This window comes from Geospiza fortis, unplaced genomic scaffold (genome assembly GCF_000277835.1).
Source record: "Geospiza fortis unplaced genomic scaffold, GeoFor_1.0 scaffold104, whole genome shotgun sequence".
NCBI classification, from domain to species: Eukaryota; Metazoa; Chordata; class Aves; order Passeriformes; family Thraupidae; genus Geospiza; species Geospiza fortis.
In genome coordinates this window covers 4336664-4357545 of record NW_005054325.1, presented here as the reverse complement: position 1 = coordinate 4357545, position 20882 = coordinate 4336664, and positions in this window count along the sequence as shown.

Below are 20882 nucleotides of genomic sequence, written 5' to 3'. Positions count from 1 at the left end.
ATCTAGGAATATTTGTGGCTCACAGGAGTCTTTGTGTTAAGAACGTTTGTGTCAGTGATTTGAAATCTGAAGTGTTTTGTCCCTGTCCTTCCTCTGCGTGTGTATGTGCTGGAAGGGAAGTCAGGACTGAAAAGCAAAGTGACCTCTGATATGACAGCTTTCCTAAAGGATGTCAGGAGAGGTGTTCTGAGAGATCTGGTGCCAGTTTGTCTTGTTTGAACAGGGCCCATGAACACTAAAGCAATTTGTGCAAAAGGAACCTGAGGTTTTAGGAGACAAAAATGCAGCAGCTCTCCCAGCAAGGTCAGATATTTTGGGGATGCAGTTTGGATGGTGCTCCCACTTTCATCACCAGTTAAGGCTTTTTGTTTTTACAGCCATCTTTTAGTGCCAGCTGACACAACATCAATGAAGTGTTTTACTCTGAAAGCCTGTCACTTCTATCTCCCAGCTACTGTGGGGTGGTCAGGTGTGATCTGCCACTACCATGCTATTAATGGCATTATTAACTCTTAACATCCAGGAGATTATCTTTGTCCTGGTGCATTGCCTTGGGAAGTGAATCAATCTCTGTCTTTAGACCCCTTCAGAAAGCCAGTTATCCCTGCTCCAGAAGTATGATTCTTTTTTCAGCTCTTTCTGATGCTCTTCCCAAGAAGATCTGGAGTGCCTACTTTATTTTGCACTCATTTGGAGCAGCATGGAAGCCTGTCTGAATTTTCACACTGTCCTTCAAAGGAAGCGGCTGTGTCTTCACACTCTCCCGGCAGGAAAAAAAAATTTCTCTTGCCTTTAAATCACAGCTTGAAAATTCCTGTATGTTCAGAGATATCATAAATATTTCTCAATAATTTAATTCATATAATTTTTGATTCCACAACTGGAAATACCTAAGTCCTGAAAAACAATTCCTTTTCTAATCAGTAAAGATCTTAGAAGAAAATATGCTGAGAGGAGGACAATGAGCACCGTTCTTTTATCTTGTTTGTTTTCTGTCAAGTCTTCTATTAATCATCGTCAATACAGCATAGCAGAAATGTTTACTACAGCAGAAGAATTTAGTGGAAAATGCCTTTCTAAAATTTTATGCCTCACTTTACTCTGCAATTTTTGTCTGATATGCACATTCTCAATCACATTGCTATGTCATAGGAAGGCCAAGGCATGTGTAAGGAAAATAAAAATAAATAAAAGGAGACAGATGAAGCAAGCTGGAATGCTCTTCAGTGGTGCTTGTGCTGTTTGGATCTGTGCATAGATCCAGGAGTATCATCACTGATGGCCTGGGGAATGAGTGCTCAGCAGTTACAGTGGAAATTTACAGCAGAGCCATGATGAAGACCAGGCTACAGGAGGGGACTTGGTGAGGAAACACCACTGATGTTTTCCCTAAGTGGGTTGTTTTTTGGTCATCCCTTACAGGTCACGAGAGAGAGGGGAAATGTTGATGTTAGAAGAGAATGGATTTGCCTGACTCAGTGCAAACCTGAATTCAAAAGATGCCAGCATAGCTTTGCAAATCCAAATACTTCAGGCATTCTTATCTTCAGATAAGAGTTAGAAGGAGGCTTTCTTTTTTCCTATTTGTCCACTGCTGCCTAAAAGCTAATGCCAAGAAAGCAATTTTAGCAATTGATTTTTTTATCATTTCTGCACAAATGCTTTTTGTGGTCTGGATTTTCTTCTGCATTTCCCATTTTCATGGGTTTTGGTCTGTTATATAGCGGCAAAATCAAGCTAAGGAAAAAACCAATATTTCTTTTCTGGGTGCTGCATTTGAATAAAATTAAGGTCATGGCAGAAAAGCAGATGAGATCAAGGGAACACATAGATCATTGGAAAATCTTGAGAGAAACCATCACTGCAAGTATTTGCAGCATGAAAAGTCATAGAATACTTTTATATGGGTAGCTTATTTATCTTCTAGATTCCAAATTTCTGGTTCTTGCTTCTAGCCTTTTTGCTTCTGTCAAAATCTTCTTTGCTTTAGATATGTATAGTGATCCATTTGGCAGATCCAAAGCAAAATGAAGTCAACAGGACTATGTATTTCCATTAATTTTAGTCTGTGAAAATCTATATTTATATCATATTCAGCAGTTTGGAATCTGATCTTCTGTATTAGCAATGCAAAAAAATATATATGTGCCTATATCCCACTAATTCTTCAAGAAACTCTTTTAGTTGTATTAGTATTTGGGAAAAAAGGAGCTATCTGCATTTTGGTGTTAAATATTTTTTATGAGAAGATCACTGCTACTCCTGGGTGTCAGGAAATCTACAGGGATCTTTTCTGTGATAGAAGCTTTAAGAAATAGAAATAAGCATTAAAAAAGAACTGACTGGACTAGTTAATTACAAGGAACGTCAATAATTTTCTCCAGCATACAGCTTGACCCAATCTTTCAGATCCAAAGGGGATCATTGAGTTTCAAAATAAGAGTTTTTGAGTTTGCCCCATTCTCCCCATGCTTGCTGCTGGAACTAAATGCAGAAGGATAGAAAGAGTGGGAGGGGAAAAGGCACCTCTGGGAAGCACTTTTTGGCAAAGTATGAAGTGCCAGGAAAATGTACTTGTAAGATTAAATCCTGGGGGATTTGCACCCCTAATCTATCTAAATTACTGAGGAATGCTCAGACTGTAAGGGAGCTCATTGTGTCTCAGCCTATGAATTTCTCATGTTCCCACTGCTACCAGTAATCACATATGCAGACAGTGGTTTTATTATGACTACACTCTGATCCTCTGTTCATATCTGGGCTTCGTTGTTCATTTGCAAAATAGCAGCCTGAGGCATCCTCCATGCTTTACTGTAAGATGCTTGAAATGAGTCCCCTTTTTTCCATTCAAGAGGGAAAACAGGCAAAGAGGATGAGAAGAAATGGAATGAGATGTTCAGTTTCTCTCCATCACCTGGTCAGAAACATTTGTAGTTAGAAGTTTGGCTCTTCCCCTATTGATCAGTAGAGCTACCAGGAAGGGAAAGAAAAGATACCTGTTCAGTCTGGTCTGTGTCCTACAAAAATGTGTGACTGGATTAACTCTTCCTGATTACAGTCAATGCAGAAATACAGGTGCTTTCCTTTCTTACCAGACTGGCCACAGTTCATACAGAAATGCATCTTCTGCCTTGTCATAAGGGAAATTAGTCACAAACCACTGTAAAAATATTACAGAGAGAGCTTAAAAAGCCCTTATTAAAAAGACTACCTATTCCAAAAATGGCAATTTCTTTGTCATTGTGACGGACACCACATGGCTGCTTCCTCTAACAAAACCAACACCATGGCTTGCCCTTTTGGACCATGTTAGCCCAGCAAAGCTGGGTATCCCCTTGCTAGCTACGGTGTGACTTCACCTCTGTGGGTTTTAGCATGTACCTGCTTAGACTTTCATTTCTTTGTGTCCATCAGGGGTTCTCTTACAGCAACCCAGTGGAAAACAAGTCGTGTCACAAGAGTTTATTTCCTGAAGCTGTTTGTGAAATCAGAGAGAACTGAAGGTAGATTTGTGCCTTCAATATCTAGCCATAAAGAAGCTGCTATTTAGCACCCAGTTCTGCCATCCTGATCCCTATGTTATCTTCCTTTGCTAAGCCTTCTCATTAATTCCTGAGAGCCTAGTCTAATACGCACTCAGTGCAAGTAATGATGGCAGAACTAACTTTAGACAGAAGAGGATTGCAAATGAAGGAGTAAGAGAGATGGGGATAGAAAAATAGAGAAGAAATTCAGTTTAGCTGTGGGCATTGGTGCAGTATCTGTATTGCAGTAAAGAAAACCCCAGTCTCACCATTGTGTTTAGGCAGGACACCAGAGATGAGCAGTAACTCCTTAGTGGGGGTGGCTGTGAGCAGAACAACCCTTCCCATTTAATCTTTATCGTCTGTCTGGGATGTTTCAGGCAGGGAAGCCAAAGAGAACAGGTTTTGCTGGTGCCCAGGTGAAGGTAACCCAGATATTCCAGGCAGATTGGATGTGTGTGGGGCTGAACTTTGAGCTTTTTTTCTCCTGCTTGCCTGACCTCCTTGAGCTGCTGAAGGCTTATTGTCTCTGATCTGTCAGGATCCATGCTGAAAGCTGTTTCTCCTTCTGCTGCTGAAGCAACACCACACAGAGGGATCATCAAGACATGTCCTGAGGCGAGTGAGATATATTGCTGGGGAAGGACTTGGATTTCAACCTCAGTCTTGTGTTATGAATGCAACTTATTTTCTGCAGAAGATTTTGGAAAGTAGATCAGGCTGTTCTTTAAAAAGAGCTATTACAAGGCTAAAATAATTCCAGCAAAGAAGATTGTAACATCACTCAGTGAAAAGGGATCCTTACCAGACTCTCAATTACAACCTGCATCTTCACTAAAAGCAATGGAGCAGTGTAGGCATAAGAAATGAACAGTGCTGTCCATTTAACTTCTGAGGCTGGCAGGAGCTGAGGCAAAGATTTACAGTTGTTGATTTAAAGTGCCAAGGATTTGGATTAGACCCCTCACTTTTATTTTTCAATTGGGATGCTTGGGAAGCTGGTCATGACTTTCCTATGCTTGGTGATATTTTACCTAATAAAAGACCAAAGATCCAGCCAATGTCAAAGCAGCTGTGAGCTGCATGGAGCCAGGCAGAAATTCTGCCCCTTTATCTTAACCTTTAGCCATTTGGGGACTTTCCTCTTTGAAGAGGAATATCTTGCTATTCCACTTGCTATATGCTGATAAAGCTATGAATTGACTCGTTTGCTCTGAATTTTCAACAGTTCTGTTCTTTGAAAGATCATCTTTCTTCTTTCCCTTCTGCTCCTGCTTCCCCCAAAGTCCCCTAGCCATGATGAAATGGCATTGGGCATGACCCAGGGAGAAAGGAGCCGTGTTGAAGTGTGTGTGCTTTGTGGCTTTCCTGTTCTTTCATTTGGCATTGAACTATCCATGCAAGAAGGGAATCAAATTTATGTGAACATTTTTTTTCTCCTCAAAGTTTCCCTTCCTGAACTCCACATAACAACTTTAGGTTTTTGCTCAAATACTCTCCCTCAGGACAAAGCTTATGGGCCGTGTAAGACCAAGCGTTGCAGAACTGCAGCATGCGTTGAAAATCATCCTAGCACACACTTGGGGGCAGTTGTGTTTTTCTGTGATTCAGTCAAGCAGCTCTCTAAACTACAAATCCTTATCCTTGATTCTAATGGCTAGCAGGATGGCTAATGTGACAATTTGGGTGAGAGTTACCTGTTGTGCCCCTGTGGAAGCTGGATAGTTACCATCCCCGTGTACCTGCAAGAGCAATCGCCTGCGCTTTTTTCCCTGTGATGTTCATGAACTGCTATCTGATGCAGGAAAACAAGTTCATTGTAAAAAATGTGCAAACAGTTTGAGTGTGGTGAAAGTGCTTATGATTTTGTACAAGCTGAAAACAGTATCAGCCCATGACTTAGAAAGAATTCTAATACAAAGCATGTTATGTTTGCTAACAGCACAAACTGAAAGCCATCAAAGAGAAAAATTAAACAAAGGACAAAAAGAAGCTCAGAAGAGGCAAAGAGAGCAAAATTTGGTAATTGTACTCCACAAACCCCACACTTACTGCCAATAACCTTGCTGCCTTGGCAGGGCAATGCTGGGGGCTGCTGTCTGACAGGGTACCCCTGGCTAACCCCTCTTCCTTGGCGCGGTGGGAACCTGCTGGGTGCTGCGTTCTGCCCTCCTCAGTGGTGGCAATGGAGGGAAACTTTACAGAGAGAGGCTGGCTTCAGGCAAGAGCTGATCCAGGCTGCCTGCTTGCCTGCCACCACATCAGCTGGTGCTTTGTGTGGAGAAGAGCTACCCTGGGTGTGGTAGGAAATATCCTGCAGGCTGTTTCTATGTTAAATCACACCTCCTCCTACTTTTTTGAATCCAGCAGAGGGGCAGGGTTATAAACTAGCAAAAAGCATTGGCCCCTTGTGTCTGTGCCTAGTCTGCTCAAGTTAATTCGTTTTTTGGCTCATTACATTTTCTGCCCCATTGCTAATTGCCTCTTGGGCTCTACTCATTGCCAGGGTTTTCTGACCATCAAAACGTTACTAAACAAATGAACTAAATAAAATAAGCCTTCTTTAAGAGCCTTCCCCCAGCCCTCCCCTTGTGTTAATATTCCAGCGGCGCCCAACAGGTAGGCGTCTGCACTCATGTTATCTGTATTAATTAGACTGTAATACCCTTGGCACAAGACAAGGACAGGGAGGCAAGAGAGTCTCTCCTGCAGCTCTCTGATAATTTATACCAACCGAAAGCCTGCTGCAATGTCTTTCTCTAGTGCCACATGTACCAATAGCGATGCATAAATAAGATTAATTTCTATTAGGTGTTTTCCCTTCCTTCCAACTAATTAGCCCCTTCTCCATAATATCTGAGCCCTTCACAATATTTAATGAGCATTTTGCAGCAAATTCCTGAGGCAGAAGTACTTTTATCCCCAGACAGATCGGCTGGGTTACCCATGGCCATAGAAGTTTCTGATAGAGTGAAACATGAACTTCAACTTTCCCAAGGTCTAGATTAGTACTCAAACCGCTGAACTCTTCTGCCTAGCAACAATGTCTAGTAGTTGTTTACTGCTAAGTGACTTTTCAGCTGTCAGGTTTTATACCTGAAGGATTTGGGCATGTTCAGCATAAGATACAAGTGTGCAATCTGTCCTTTGTATTGGGTTTCCCATCTTTGCTGCATCAGCATTTCTTAAAATCAGAGGGAACAGGAGGGTAAACACGGCTGACTCAAGGGATAAGCTTGCCATGTTTTTCATTATGGCTGATTATTAATATAATCAGTTTGGTAGCAAAAGTACTACAGTGAATTACTTAACCTTGGGCCTTGCTTGACCAGGCTCTGAAGGATCTTCATCCCATGTTCAAATTTCTGTATCAGCGGGACAGGTTTCATCATGCAGTCATTAATACTGTGGCAATAAAAAAGAAGCACCAAAAGTGGGTTTGTTCCTTACTGCCTGAATCCGTGTTGTCTGCCAAGGGCTGCATCCTACACTGATAAGCATCTTGTCTTAGCAAGATAGCTTAGCAACAGGGGTTGTCCCTGCTGCTCACCTCACTCCCCTCCTCACAGTCACCCTGGTGGCCTGTCTCCTGCAGCCCCTGCAGAGCTACATCCCTCTTCCTCAGCAGCAGGAGCAGCTGGTAGCTTCAGGCACCCCTTTGGCAACACCCATGTTATGCCTCTTGAGGTGCAAGGGAGAAGGTGGCACCTACACCCTGCATCACATTTTTTTTTTTTTAAGTACCTGCTGCTGCACATCCAGAGTGGGAGTGAGGGATGGTGCTGGGGCCCTGCTGTCCCAGGAGCTGAGGATGGGTGGGCAGTCTTCAGCAGGAGGGCAGCTCACCAGAGCCAAGGTGCACCGAAGCCCTGGGGCTCCACACGGCAGGCCCAAGGTTAAGCCTTCGATGTTGGTTTCTTCAGAGCAGGGTGTTGTGTCCCCACTGTACTGTTAACATTGTGTTTTGAGCCACTTCGGGAACTTGCACAGTTGCCAAGGTCTTTGCCTTACCACATTCTTTTGGTTAATAGAAATATTTAGCTGAAGCATGAAGGCATTGTATTTCCAAAAGGAAAACACACAGAAAAAGGTCCGATCTTTTTTTTTTTTCTTTGGGCCTGATTGTCTCTGCTTGTTTATGGCTGCCACTAATTTGCTCGTTTGCTTGCTGGAAAATAGCTAATTAAAACCCACTTCAGCTAACAAGCTGACTGGGACCATGCAAATGTCACTCTCTGCTGTCTGCTATTTTCGTTTATACTTTACATTATTAGTGTTGTTTTTCCTCCCTCCATAGTAATAAACGCGAGGATAGATTTAGTACCCTCTTCACAGGTGTGTGCTTGTACATCAGCACATCATCCCGAGAAAAGTGCTGCTGTTTTACTGCACTTCAGTACTTTGAGTGTTATTACCCCTGACAGTTAATGGTTTCAGACTACACTGCTTGTTAGCACTAGATTCTGAACAGCTTCATCTATCTTTTTGTTTTTACACTGACTGGTCACATTAAGTATATGTGTCTGAGCTATTAGTCCCGTCTGTTCATTGCATGCATTTCATTTGCTGCGTTTTTTCGCTAAAATTAGTATGTATTGTCATCCATATACTTCAACACATCGACTTTTGTTATAATTATGCTGTCATCATTTTGCTTCCACACACTTGCTAATTTATTGTAGCTAAATTAGACCTAATATTAGCAATTTTGCAGCTGTTCCCATAGACCACGCTCAGCCATATATTTGTACATTGTTTGGTAATTGGATTTGAGGGCTCAGGAACGGACGATGGCACTCTTTAGAAACAAGGGAAAGATTTGAGGAAATGGGAGAAAAATAAAAAACACAAGCCCCAGAAGAGGCTTCAGGGGTAAATTTCCAGAGCCTAGCTTGAAAGGTTTTCACAAGGCCAAACAAATCAGAGAGTTAGTGTACCAGATCACAAAGAGTCCAAATGGCATGTCGCATTCAGGCAGGGGATTAGTCATTCCCCCCAAACATGCTTTCTATTTTAACGAAGACTGGACCAAGAAAAACCCCTGGAGACTTGTGGAGGGTCTTGGGAAAAAACGGTTTTTACTGTAGCACATTAGAAATCTCCAGGGAAAGTTCTCTGCATCAAGGAAGGCTGCTCTTAGATGATTTCTTTGAATTGAACCATGGGCAAAGAAGGAGAAAGAAAAATGGTTTTGTTTTGGAATGTCAGCTCTCCATCCCTGAGTTTTGACGCCCACCTCTTGTTGGTTATCCAGGCCCGTTTCAGATATCAATACAAGCAGAGGATAAAAGGGAAAATTGAAAAAAAACCAACAACAACAAAAAAAGAGTGCAAATGAGGAAAGCAAAACAGAGCTGTAAAAACAGCTCTTAGTTATCCTTTTGGGGCATGAATTATTTCATTGTCAAGGGGGATACAACTCTGGCAAAAGAAGTTATGAGTGCCCAGCATTGAATCTTCCACGGTCTTTTTGTAAATAAGTTTCTAACATGACAGAAAACAAAACTGCGAGGGAGAATGTTCACACTGGTGCTGTAGAATCAGTTAAATTCTCAATCCAGCAGAAGATGTAGATGAAACTTAATCACTGAAAAGCATACCCTTAACAAAAATGGAACTAAATCCTGTCTGCTTATGATTCATCCACCTGCTTAATAAGAATATTATAACAAGATGCAGTGCTGCTGGCAGATGCACATGCAAGTTTAAAAATAAGACAGTGAAATTAACAACAAAAAAGAGAAGGGTATTTGATCAGCTTTCATCTATAACACAGAGTTCTTTCCAACTCACTACAAGCTGTTGTAGCAGGCTGCATTCTGCTCTGCTTCTCCCTTGGCCAAAGCTTAATTTCTGTTTGGAGAAGAATAGAGCAAAGTGACCTGCCAAAAAGTGAGACAGAATAGGCCAAGTCATGTAAGAATCCAGGCCCTACAAATGTCTTGTGCAGGAAAGGAAAGTGAAGGCAAAAAGCCAGGACATTTAACAAATTTTTAAATTATTTAAACTCATACAAAATATTTAAAATAACCAACCCAATTTAAAACAACTCACTCCCTCCAAAAGCCCAATCATTAATAACTAAATGATTGCCAGATTATGTTCTCTTGTACTGACAAAGCCTTCATTATGCTTGCTTTCTTCCCAAATGCCAGGAAAATACAGAGATAGGTCTTGCAGAAGCCTGCACAGTTGCTGGAGGCAGTGATGGAGAAGCTGGTCTCTCATCAGTTGTTTCCAGTAGATGCCTTGACCATGATCAGCATACCCTGTGGGGAACAGGGAAGTATCTGCTTTGCTCATTTGCTCTGCTTTGGGATTTTTTAAATTTTTTTTTTAATTTCATGGCAATCGTTCCTCTAGCCAGTCACCTCTTAGACTCCTTGACATAGACACCCAACTAGGTCAACCTGTTGTTTGTGTTTGTTGTCAGCACATGTTGCAGGTCTCTGGTTTTGGTGTTGTTTCTCACTGTCTTTTATTTTCACTCTGTGTGAGATTGTCTCTCAAGTGGAGGTAGACAATTGCAGTGATTCTCAATTATGATGAATATTGCTGAGCAGAGTAGAAATATGCATGTAGAAAGCACTTGCAGCAGCAAATAAATATAATATATTGTATCATATACATTTCAAGGTGAGCATAAAAAGAGGGGGCTTGCACATGCTCTTTTTATTTTTACTACTTTACTGTATCATGTATTCTATCAAACTGCTAAAGACCTACTAAAAGGGTACAAAATGAAGCCATTAGCAGAAACTTGTTTAAGAGCTCCATACACATATGTGCACTTCAGGTAGCTGGCTGGGCAGTGCTGTGAGGCTCTTACTTGGAGGCTGGAGCAATAAATGTCATGTCAGGGGCCAACTGTCTGTAATCACAGTTAGCAGGTTGAACAGACTTGTGAAAATATTTTCTTTATGTGAAGGGAGACACTGCACACTTTGCCACAGCAGAAGTTGCTAAACCTAATGTAATATGACAAGTCCTTTGGCAGCAAAAGCCACATTTAAATAGACATGCTGCCTGTGAAATGGGAAAGAAACAAAAGCAGTTTTTCTCAGAAATGTCACCTCCTCTGTTTTGCAGTGTGTCTCACCTTGTCCTACTACCACTCCCTTTTTATTTCTGGGTGACATTGGCCACACATCATGGTGTCCTTCCCCATCACCCCAGCCATCTCCTTCTCCAGGTGCCACAGGGCCTGGCCTTTCCCATTCATAGCCCAATTAGCAATGCCACCCTGCGTTTAGAAATCCAGCTCATGAGGGGTGTCTTGCTCTGCTGGGAGGAACCCTGGCCATGGAGAGGGATCTGGCACACCCCAGCAGCTCCTCAGGGCTGCAGCAGAAAGGACCTCCTGTCACCCCACAAAGCACCATCAGCAGGGTGCATGTCCCACATGCCTCTGTCGGTGACAGACTCACATTGCTAAGTGTCTGCAGCACCTTGTGCAGCTGGTGGTGAGGTTCAAGAAGCTTTAGGGCACTGCTCTGAGGCAGTCAGGAGCCTGTCTGTCCTCTTGCTTGACCAGTGGCATCAAGCGAAAGGTGAACCAGTGCTGCTTGTCTTGTGCAAAGAAGAGTGGTGTGCATATGCACCCTCTGATGCTTTCCAGACTCAGCCTCCATTGTCCTGTCTGCTGGAATGCCATCTGGAGTTGGACCTCTCTGTGTGCAGATGTGTGAGAGTGTTTTGCACTCACTTTGCTCTGATGTCAATGATTACATGAGGTGTGAGGCAGTGGAGAATCAGGCTCCCAAGGGCTTCTTACAAGATGGCAAATAATTAATGATAGTGTGCAATACAAATGCAATAGCAGGAACAGTGAAATCAAGGCTTTTTCTTGCCAGGCATTTGTCTGTCACTTGAGTAACATACTGCCAGCATAAAAAGGATATTCCCATGCAAAAGCTTCCAGCATCACCCAGGGTAATTTTGCATTGGCTTGTCACAGAATCCAAAGTCAATCTTTTCAGCCAGCACATCTTCAGAATTGAGACATGTTCAAGGAAAAGATAAAAGGAGCTGATCAGGAAATGGGGTTCTGAGATTTCCCCTTCCTAAGAATTATTGGCAAGCTTCATGACAACTGTCAGCAATATTTGAGGGCCTAAAGGGAAGTACACTGCTAGTTTGCTTGCCATCCACTTAGGTTTTTTAATCTCTGCAGGACTTCTCTTCCCCTGACCAAGATGCTTTTTCAGCTCAAAGCGGGCAGATAGAGGTGCTCACAGCAATTTTCTGATCTTTTTCCATTGAATGACCAAGGTTGAAATCTTAAAAACAGCAAAAAAATCCATGAATAAGTAAAACATTTTAAAGTTACTGCTCCCTTTCACAGTTCTTTTCACCACTTAGGCTTCTTAGTAAGATGGTGTCATGAGGAGAACAGGAACAAAGCATGCGTGATGGCTGTAAAGGGAGGAAAGTCAAGAAATACCCTGCAGCAGGATGCCAGGCCCACATTTCTTATTCTTGACTCATTTTCCAGCACGCTGTTCCACACAAAAGGATGTAGTGGTAGTGACTGGAAAAGCAAGCCTAGCACCCCTTGAGCTGTAGATAGTTTCCAAGTTGCCCTGAATGTGACAGATAGACAAGCTGATTTAGTGGCGAGGGTGTATATGCTGCATTTCTTTAAAGCTGCAGCAGGGAAAAGCAAGTCAGACAAGACTCCAAGCATAAGCATTATACATGAGAAAATCAACAGATTTGTACTTGAGGTAATAGTGTTTTACTTAAGAGAGTGATTTAAGCATATGAAAGAATAAAATTGCAGAAGATGTACATGTTCTCTCAAGTTTTACCAGAGGTCAGCCTTTGCTGTCTCTTTTAGAATCAGTCTACCTTTCTGGCTTCTGCTTTCTCTCCAACATTTTGTCAGACTTTCAGGTTCATTTGATATAGGATCACAGCATACTTGTCCCCCACAGCTCTGTACCTATGCCAACATCTATAGAGCTCTTCATTTGAAGGCTAGTGGTCTATGGAGTCTGAGACTGGCACAAGGCACGGTGGGTGTCAAGGTCTCGCCAGTGCAAGCTGAAGCCAGGAAATGCTGGAAGAAATAAGTGAGTTTGAGCTGATTCATATTTAAATCACAAGAGCTTGCTTCATAGCATTATTTTCACCATCATGGCCTCTTAAAGCAGCATTTAAGCCTGCCCTCTCAGCCACAGCTGCATGTTGGAAATGCCATTTTCCAAGTTGCTTTGAATGTACATATAGATTTACAGCCTGTGCTGCAGCGGAAATATTTTTTTGCTGACCCTGTTTTGCTTCTTAAACCTCAAGTGGATCCTGAAAATATTTCATGTGCTGCTCTGGCTAAACCAGTAGCATTAATGTTGCCATCCTATATTTTAGAGAGCTGCAACCATACTGTTTTTACCATAGGAGTGACATTTGCTTTGGATATTAATTCAGTACATAAATGTATAACAAATTGTTTAGTGATATTAGGGCAGTAACTTTTTTTTTTTTCTGAACAAACTATCCAAATGACTGAACCAGTGTAGTTAATTAGAATCGATCTCACTTTTTAGCACCAGGAAGTGCATAATGGAAGATAAGATTGATTGTAACATTGGATCACTTCATTTAAAGACTGCTAATAGGCTAAAATGACAGAACCAATCTAAAATTATAATTTCAGAATCAATATAATTTTTATAACGTTGTCAAATCTAAAAAATTAATCTAAATTTATGCTGTGAAAGTAGCAAATCCTTCCTAGCTATTATAATGAAATGAACCAACATTTTATTATATTACATCTTTAAATAGAAAAAAGGCTTCTTTATTGGCATAGCATTGCAGCAAGCTAGATAACCAGGCTTTCACTTTGGGAGGCATCTGCTCATTTCCTGCTTAGGGCAAGAGTAGAAATAGATTTTAACCTTACCTTGTTCCATCGTGGACCCATTTTCCCACATTATTAAACCACCACAAGAATGTGAAAGTAGGCTTCTTTTCAGAGTAAAAGATCAGGACTGGGAGGAGAGTAGCACTTCATGAGGGAATTCAACTTATCTAACAAAGCTGTAATGGAAGCATTAGTTCACTGTTGCTCTCCCTACACCCTCAGAAGAAATGCAGACTCAGCTTCTCCAGAAGAAAGAAAGGAACTGTGATGGTGGCTGGAAGAAAAAGATTTTTCTTTCCACACAAATTTATTCTGTGTGTAAGACCTGATGGAAAAACACAATGCCAGTTTTGATGATACCAAGGATTTTGGTGTGTTCTGCCCCTGCAGAAGCCAAAAAAAGCTGGTACATGGCTCCAGAGCACATTGATTCTTTGGAAGTCAAGTGTTCAGGTTGATACTTTTTTTTTTTTTCCCAGTAATAAATTTTCTGCAGAACTTGCAATGACTCATTTACTGTAGGTTCATAACCTCTCTTGTGTTCTGAGCCATAATGATGTTGAGTGGGCAGAAGTGGTCCCCAGGTGCTTCCAGCTGCAGAGCTCACCCACGGCTGTGGATCATTCCTTTCACTTGACTTCCTCTGCAGCAGCAGATGTCTCTGGAGCTTTAGCAGCCACACGATAAAGCAGCCCTGGCCACCACAGATGAGGGCTATTTGTACCTCTGAGCCCCTCCTGGAGCTCCTTATGTTCCTCCTATGGGGAGCGGGAAGTACTCTTTGGGAGTATGAGAGCTATTGCTCTCCAATAACCTGTGACTAATGAGTCTAATCACACTCAGGGTAGTGCCTCACTGTGTTTTATTTCTGTTTGCTTTTTGACTGATGTCAATGTGGTTGGCAATAGCCTTGTATTCAACTCTTTGCACTGTGCTGTCCTAGGATGAGGCTGTTCTTTACAGCAGAGATATCCCTACACAACCCTCTTCCTGCTCAGAGTAAAGGCCAGGCTAAGGACAGTGTTTCTTCTGAAAGCACAAATGTTGCTGAACTTCTCCCAGCACTGGCTGTCATCACTTGACACCATGGGTATGCGGGCCATGGTCTCGCTGAAATCAGGGGAGCCTTGGCATAGATGCCAATTGGGTCAGGACTGTGATTTGACAGCTCTGCCTTTAGCAGAAGGAATGAAGGTGTTCCAGAGAAATGGGTTGGAATACCACCATCCCTATTTCTCCAAAGAAGCTGAAGAAACCCCTTTCTGCAAAAAAGGGACTGAGCCTGGAAAAGTAGGGCAGGGCATCCTTGCAGACAAGGCATTTCCCTTGCTTCTGCGCACAAAAGCAGCAGCGACGTGCAGGCAGACCCCATCCTGAATTCATTTTGCAGTGATAGTGTTGTAGAAGGTGATGCTGTGTGTTGGAGTGGGACCTGCATGCAGGAGCTGACCCTGGGATGGCAGCAATTATTGCAGGAGAACACATGTGTGGAGACCCCAAAGAGCACTTTGGAGAGCTTTGTGTTTCTTGAAGGTTTAATGTATTATAATCTGATTCGGCACAAGCCAGTCTGGGAATAAAAGAGAAATGCAGAAAGACTAATGATTTGAGGTGCAGAGGGAAGTGGAAAGAAAACAGCACTTTTAAGTGCATTTTTTCCCTTTTATGCAAGATCTGACTGGGGCCAGGCAGAGAGAGCAAAAAGCTTCTGTGAGTTAACACAAAAGTGGAACAGTACTTTAAAGAGACTTTATTTGTCCCTTAGAGTCTTCTTTTGATTTTTAATGTCTCTGAGACTTGTCAGGGAGAAAACAGAAAAAGACATTAGATTCTGGGTCTTGAGCAAAGCTCAGGGACCTGAGACTTCCACAAAATGAAAGAAATTACATCCTGGAAAAGTTAATGACCTTACCCTAAGTGCTGTGCTACATCAAACAGAAGCAAGCTGGTCCATCCGCTGTGGAATTCTTGCACTGGCTGGAGAAGTGCTTTAGGCTGATCTCATCATACCCCCAAATTTCCAGATGAACAGTTTTGGCTGGGTTGAGAAGGATAGGGAGTTGGGGAGAAGCCTGGCACCATACCAGAGCTGCTGCCTCCATTAACTCCAGCAGGCAGGAGCTGTCCCAGTGGTAAGAACACACAGATTACATTGGCTTTTCCAAACCGGCTTTCATACTGCCTGCTTGGGGCCACACTCTGCATCCACCAGCCTCTGTATCCAAACTCTGTTAGGCGAAGTCCTGAAGCTGCTTAAGCTTGTGAGCCAAGAAACCATGCTTGATTTTCACTCAAGGTCAACTTGATTCTGTTATTTGAGCCTATTTAAGCTACACAAATTATTTCAGTTTCATTTAGTATTTGTCTGCTTTCTGAGAGTTTCATACATTTGTGTCACTTGCCTGCCTGCCTATCATTTTGACCAGAAGAAAATAATGCTAACAGTAAAGATGCCATAAAAAATAGAGCCTGAGGCAAATTTTGCCAAAAGCCAATTAGAGATTTGAAAAACAGTTGCATTTTCCAGGCCAACTCGAAGCTTATCAAATTGAGCTTCTGGTGGTTCCAAAAGAGTGTAGAGATGGAAGTGACTATGAAACATCCAGCAGATGCAGCCAGAGAGATGGCAACTGGCTGGGACTGTCTCCTGGGAGAGCATCAAGGTCTGCAGGAAGCCCAGAGAGCTCAGTGGCTGCAAGGAACATAAAGAAAATATCTGTCTCTTTGTGAAGTGGGTCCCTGACACAGAGGGATCTGTCAGTATTGGTCAGCACCACACGTTTTTTGAAAGCAGCCAGTGACCACTGCAGAGTATTTAAAGGATGTCTATTTTCTGAACCAAGTGGAGTTTTCCATTGATGGCTTCAGGAAGAAAAAGTTGCACTGCTCCAGCCTAGGGACTGCAAAAATGTTGGCATAGGCCTTGATTTGACTCAAGCATGGGAAAACTTGGGTTTTCATAATCGTGCGTGGAATTCACTTGTGATAAAACATGAAAGCAGCTTGCATAGAATTCTAGGTTAAAAGTCACTAGAGCAAGTTGTGAATTTGCCCATATTTATTGCCCGATTTAGGATAAGGAAGTGACTGCCATGAAAGGAATGCACAGGGAATAAGTTGGGAGGGTTAGATATTTTTAAACCGATGGTTTCTTCTGAGTGTAAGGCCTATGGCCATTACCTAATCCACAGGACTGCCACCATTTGTCCCAGCAAGGACTCCCACACATATCCTGTTTTCCACACTTCTGCAAGAACATCTGTTTGCGGTTCCTCCAACAGATTTTGAAAATACGAAAGTCACTCATGATGGGACTTTCCATCATGACTTAAAACCTGGGATTGTCCATTGCAGGAGAAGACTGAGTTGCTTTGACCATCTAGAGGACTTTGATGTATCTGCTTAAATTTGCCTTTCTGAAGGTGGAAACTGATGTAAAGATGAGGGAGAAATGGTCCTTTGGTAATAGTGAAAGAAAAGTAAAGACTTTTGAGATATTGAGAAAAATAGACCTTCTTCTCCAGCAGATCCATCAGAGGGAGGAAACATGAAAGATGAGGATCTCCAGCCCACCCAAACTGCTGCTAGTGGGATTTGGACTTCTCATCCCCTGCTGCTCACTCACAGATGTTTATTTTAGGAGTAGCAAAAAATTAAGTCAAAGTTTAAACTGCTCATTGTTTTTTGTTTTTCCTGAACACATATCCATGTTTTCCTTTAAAATATGAGTATATATGCACTGGAAGGAGAAAGCAGGCTTGTCAACTGTTGTCAGAAGACAGCAGCAGTCTTCCATCTTCTTTGTGCCAATGCATCAACCCTAGCTAGGAATGATCCAGGGTTAAAAAGCATCATAATCCCAAAGTTGTTATAGTGTACAGATGATGCAACCAACACTTCCCTGGTGCATCTGTGGATGAAATGGGTTTGCTTTCTAGACTGCCCACTTCAGAGAAAAAATTTTGCACACCTCAAGCTCCTGCATTCAGTGAGGAGTCTTCAAGCACTGGTCCTTCCAGTGAAGGCTGGACAACCGCCTGCACAACACTGAGCAAGTGTTCAGGCTGAACAGCACTGACAAGGTAAGAGTTGGCCCCCAGCCCGTGCATCTGAATCAGGGGTTCTTCACATCTGCTTTACAGCTGTCCTCCCATGCAAGAGAAATGGTTTCGGGATGCTGTGAAGCTTCTAAACAATCAAGAGTGCTCGTGGCCAGAAGTTTTCTCTTACATAGTGTTTAATTTGTGGGAAAAAATACTTTTAAGAACTCAGGCCTCCTGCATGTGTGTACGTTTTATTTTCAACTTATCCAAACTAGAAAGAGAGCTTCTTTCACCCTGAATAACAGCTTGTGGTGTTCACTAGAGCTAGAGATGTAAGTCTCACTCTTAGAGGTTGGAAATATGTGTCTGAAGCAGCAAGTGTCTGGTTATTCTCAAGCAGATATTCCCCCTCCTTTGCTGTGTTTCCTAGATAACAGTTCTCCAGTTCTGAATATTTTGAAATGGCAAGGAGAGTCTTTGGTTGTCACACATGAAAGCTTTTACAAGGTGCAAGTTCTGCTGCAGAAGAACCCCATCTTCTTTTTTTCTGTATTTTTTTTAACTCTCAACATGTTTTTTTGGAGGGGGATGGCTAAGCTGCTCTCCCACAGCTCTTGTTTTGATAGTTTGAAATCTATTTGTAATCTTCAAAGAGATAACTTGTTTCCCGAGGGCCTTCATTAACTGTAAGAACACAAAAAGTGGCTGGGCATGAAGGTCGAGTGTGTTCCCTCTGGAAGAGAGACATATTTTTAATAGTACCGGTGACTGGTAGAGACCTTCACTGGTACAGATGACTTACCTAAATCTTGAAATTGTCTGTCACAGCCTAAGCACCTAGCAGGAAGATATACTGTAGTCAATCTGATGTGAGCATAGTAATGCAAAAACTCTCTGTTCTGTAACACCCAGAAGATGTGATCAGAGATCTCTGCACCCCCCAGCCTTGCCTTTGGGGAGGTGAGATCTGTCTGCATGGATGCCTGGCAGGAAAAGGAAGGGGTGCTCTGCTGATGCCCTGCACTGATGACCCGTGGATGTGGGGTGTACCTGAGGCTGTGAGGCCACGTCTTCACGGCCTCCTGTGCATCAGCTGGGCTCTGTGCTGGTGTGCACACTGAGGAGCAGCACAGCAGCTGTGCTCTACAACACTAGGTGATCAAACACACCCCCAAAAATCGACACAATGATGCAAATACATGGTATGTGCTGCACAGATAGATCTTGAACTATTATTTTTCCTCTCTGTGCTTTCTCCTCTGAATGTTACCACAAAGGGCTTTTTTTAAATCTGGATCATAAAGAAATAGAAGTGGAAGATAAAATGAGAAGGATATTCCTGGGTTGGTAAGGTGATAGCTTTGTCCTCTCATCACATTCATAAATGTGCCCAAGAAAGAGTTAAGCTATCCAGAAAATACTGCCAGGGAGAGGAACTTGTGGAATCTAAATGCTGTTTAAGAAGGCAGGGGGTAATTAGGGCAGTTGGTTTTTAATTATCACTGAAGTCAGTCCTTGCAAGGCCCCCAGCCATAGCCAGGTTAATGGTCAGCAGTGTATGCTGAGTCAGCAAAATGCTTGTGCTGGCTTTCACCAGGGGCTCCCGTCAGCTGAGGGCAGCTCTCTTTGCTGAATGTGCCCAACTTCACTCTGAAGCCAGGATGATTAAAAGAGAAAAGCAATCTGCAGCTTTAATCAAGCTTGCAGGAGCACACCTTCCGGATTTAGTGAGACGAGGTATCTGTTACCTCCTGTCCTCTGGCATGGTAGCAGTTTAATGAAAGGCTGCATATTTTTCTGTTAGCAGCTCAACCACTTAATTCTTAAGTTCCTTCAGAGCTCTCAGATGTATGCCATCTGGTCATGGTGACTTGTTGCTCTTTAATTTGTGAATTTGTTCCAGCACTTCCAGTTTTGACACCTCAATCTCTGACACAGTCTCATCTTCATTACTTGAAAAGAATAGCTCAGAGGGCTGTCTCTCTCTCTCTCTCTCTCTCTCTCTCTCTCTCGCATGAATGGTCTTGTAGCTTCAATTTCATTAATAGAATTTCAATTTACAGCAGAATTTTTAGATTTCCCAAATAGGCCATTTCTTCACCTCCTACCCATACTGCAGTATTTTATTGTGCTATATTTTTATTAGACAAAAGCACCTTTGAAAACTACTTGGAACTCATGCACTCAGGTAACCAGTAACTTTGCTGTCTTTTGAAAAGGTGTGAAAGTGAGTTCAAATGAATATCTGTGACATCCACCAAAGAAATGTTATTGGTTCTCAGAAAACAGGGAATCATACAGCCTCTTTAAACACATCTAGGATGCATCTTCTTGGCCCCTTGCTATTTATTTATGTATCATAAATAATATCTATTATTTACGGTCTATTTGCATTTCAGGTTTTCAGGGAAGCTGAGTCCCCATTGTTACAGGCACTCAACAAGCACATGGTTAGAGGCAGTTCCTCTTCTGAGGAATTTACAAATAGGGAAGACAAATGGCTAAGAACAGACAGCATGCAAAGAAGTTGTCAAAGATGGATGTCTTTGTATTTACATATTTAATGAATTTTCCTTTCATACATGGTGTCCTTCACCGTCCCTCCCAGTGTTTCTCCTGGCATATATCCCCACCTAGCACCACCAGCATTTCCTAATATGCTTTGTTTCCATCCCTTCCCTACTGCAGGAAGATATGACAGTAAAAACCTTGGTAATATAGCAAGCCAGCCCATGCCAGCCATTTTTTCCTCTTCCTGGGAGATTGAAGGGGTTTTCCAGAAGTGTCTGTGCTTGTGGGGTTCGGGGCAGGAGGACCACCTGGCTTGCCACCTCTGTTTGCACCCACGGTGCACAAGTGGCATGGCACCTGCATTGCCCTAGCAGCAGAGGCCACTGCTGGAAAAACTGGAAAAAAAACCCCAGGGCTGCTCTTTTGCCTTCAAACCATGGAGCAGCCCCGGCTTCTCCACCACCTCCCTCCATACTTTCAAAATGCAGGAAACTTCAGCAGTGCCATCTGCAAACTTTGGAAATGGGCTGTCTGGAAGAGGGGATAATGGATGGGCACGGAAAGGGCAGAAACTCAAAACTTCTCTTCACCACTTTATTAAATCCAGGAGATGACAGAAAGCACACTCCCCTTCTGACAAAGTCGGAGGGTCTCTAGTGACATTTATACCACTGGAAAGGCATATAATACGTACGCAGTGGTTTAATTTTATCTTAATGAAACAATATACATATAAAACTATCCATTAAATATAAAACAGTGAAGTAATTTGCAAATTTTCCTACAGCATAATAAATTAAGCATGGAGAGCACTAAGGAATGCAATTTGCAGTCATTTATAATGCAGTGTTTTATGTTAATAATTCAAAATCACATGCTATTTGGAGACACTTCTAATTAATGTATTTATGAAATTGTGAACTGTGACTGTTTTGG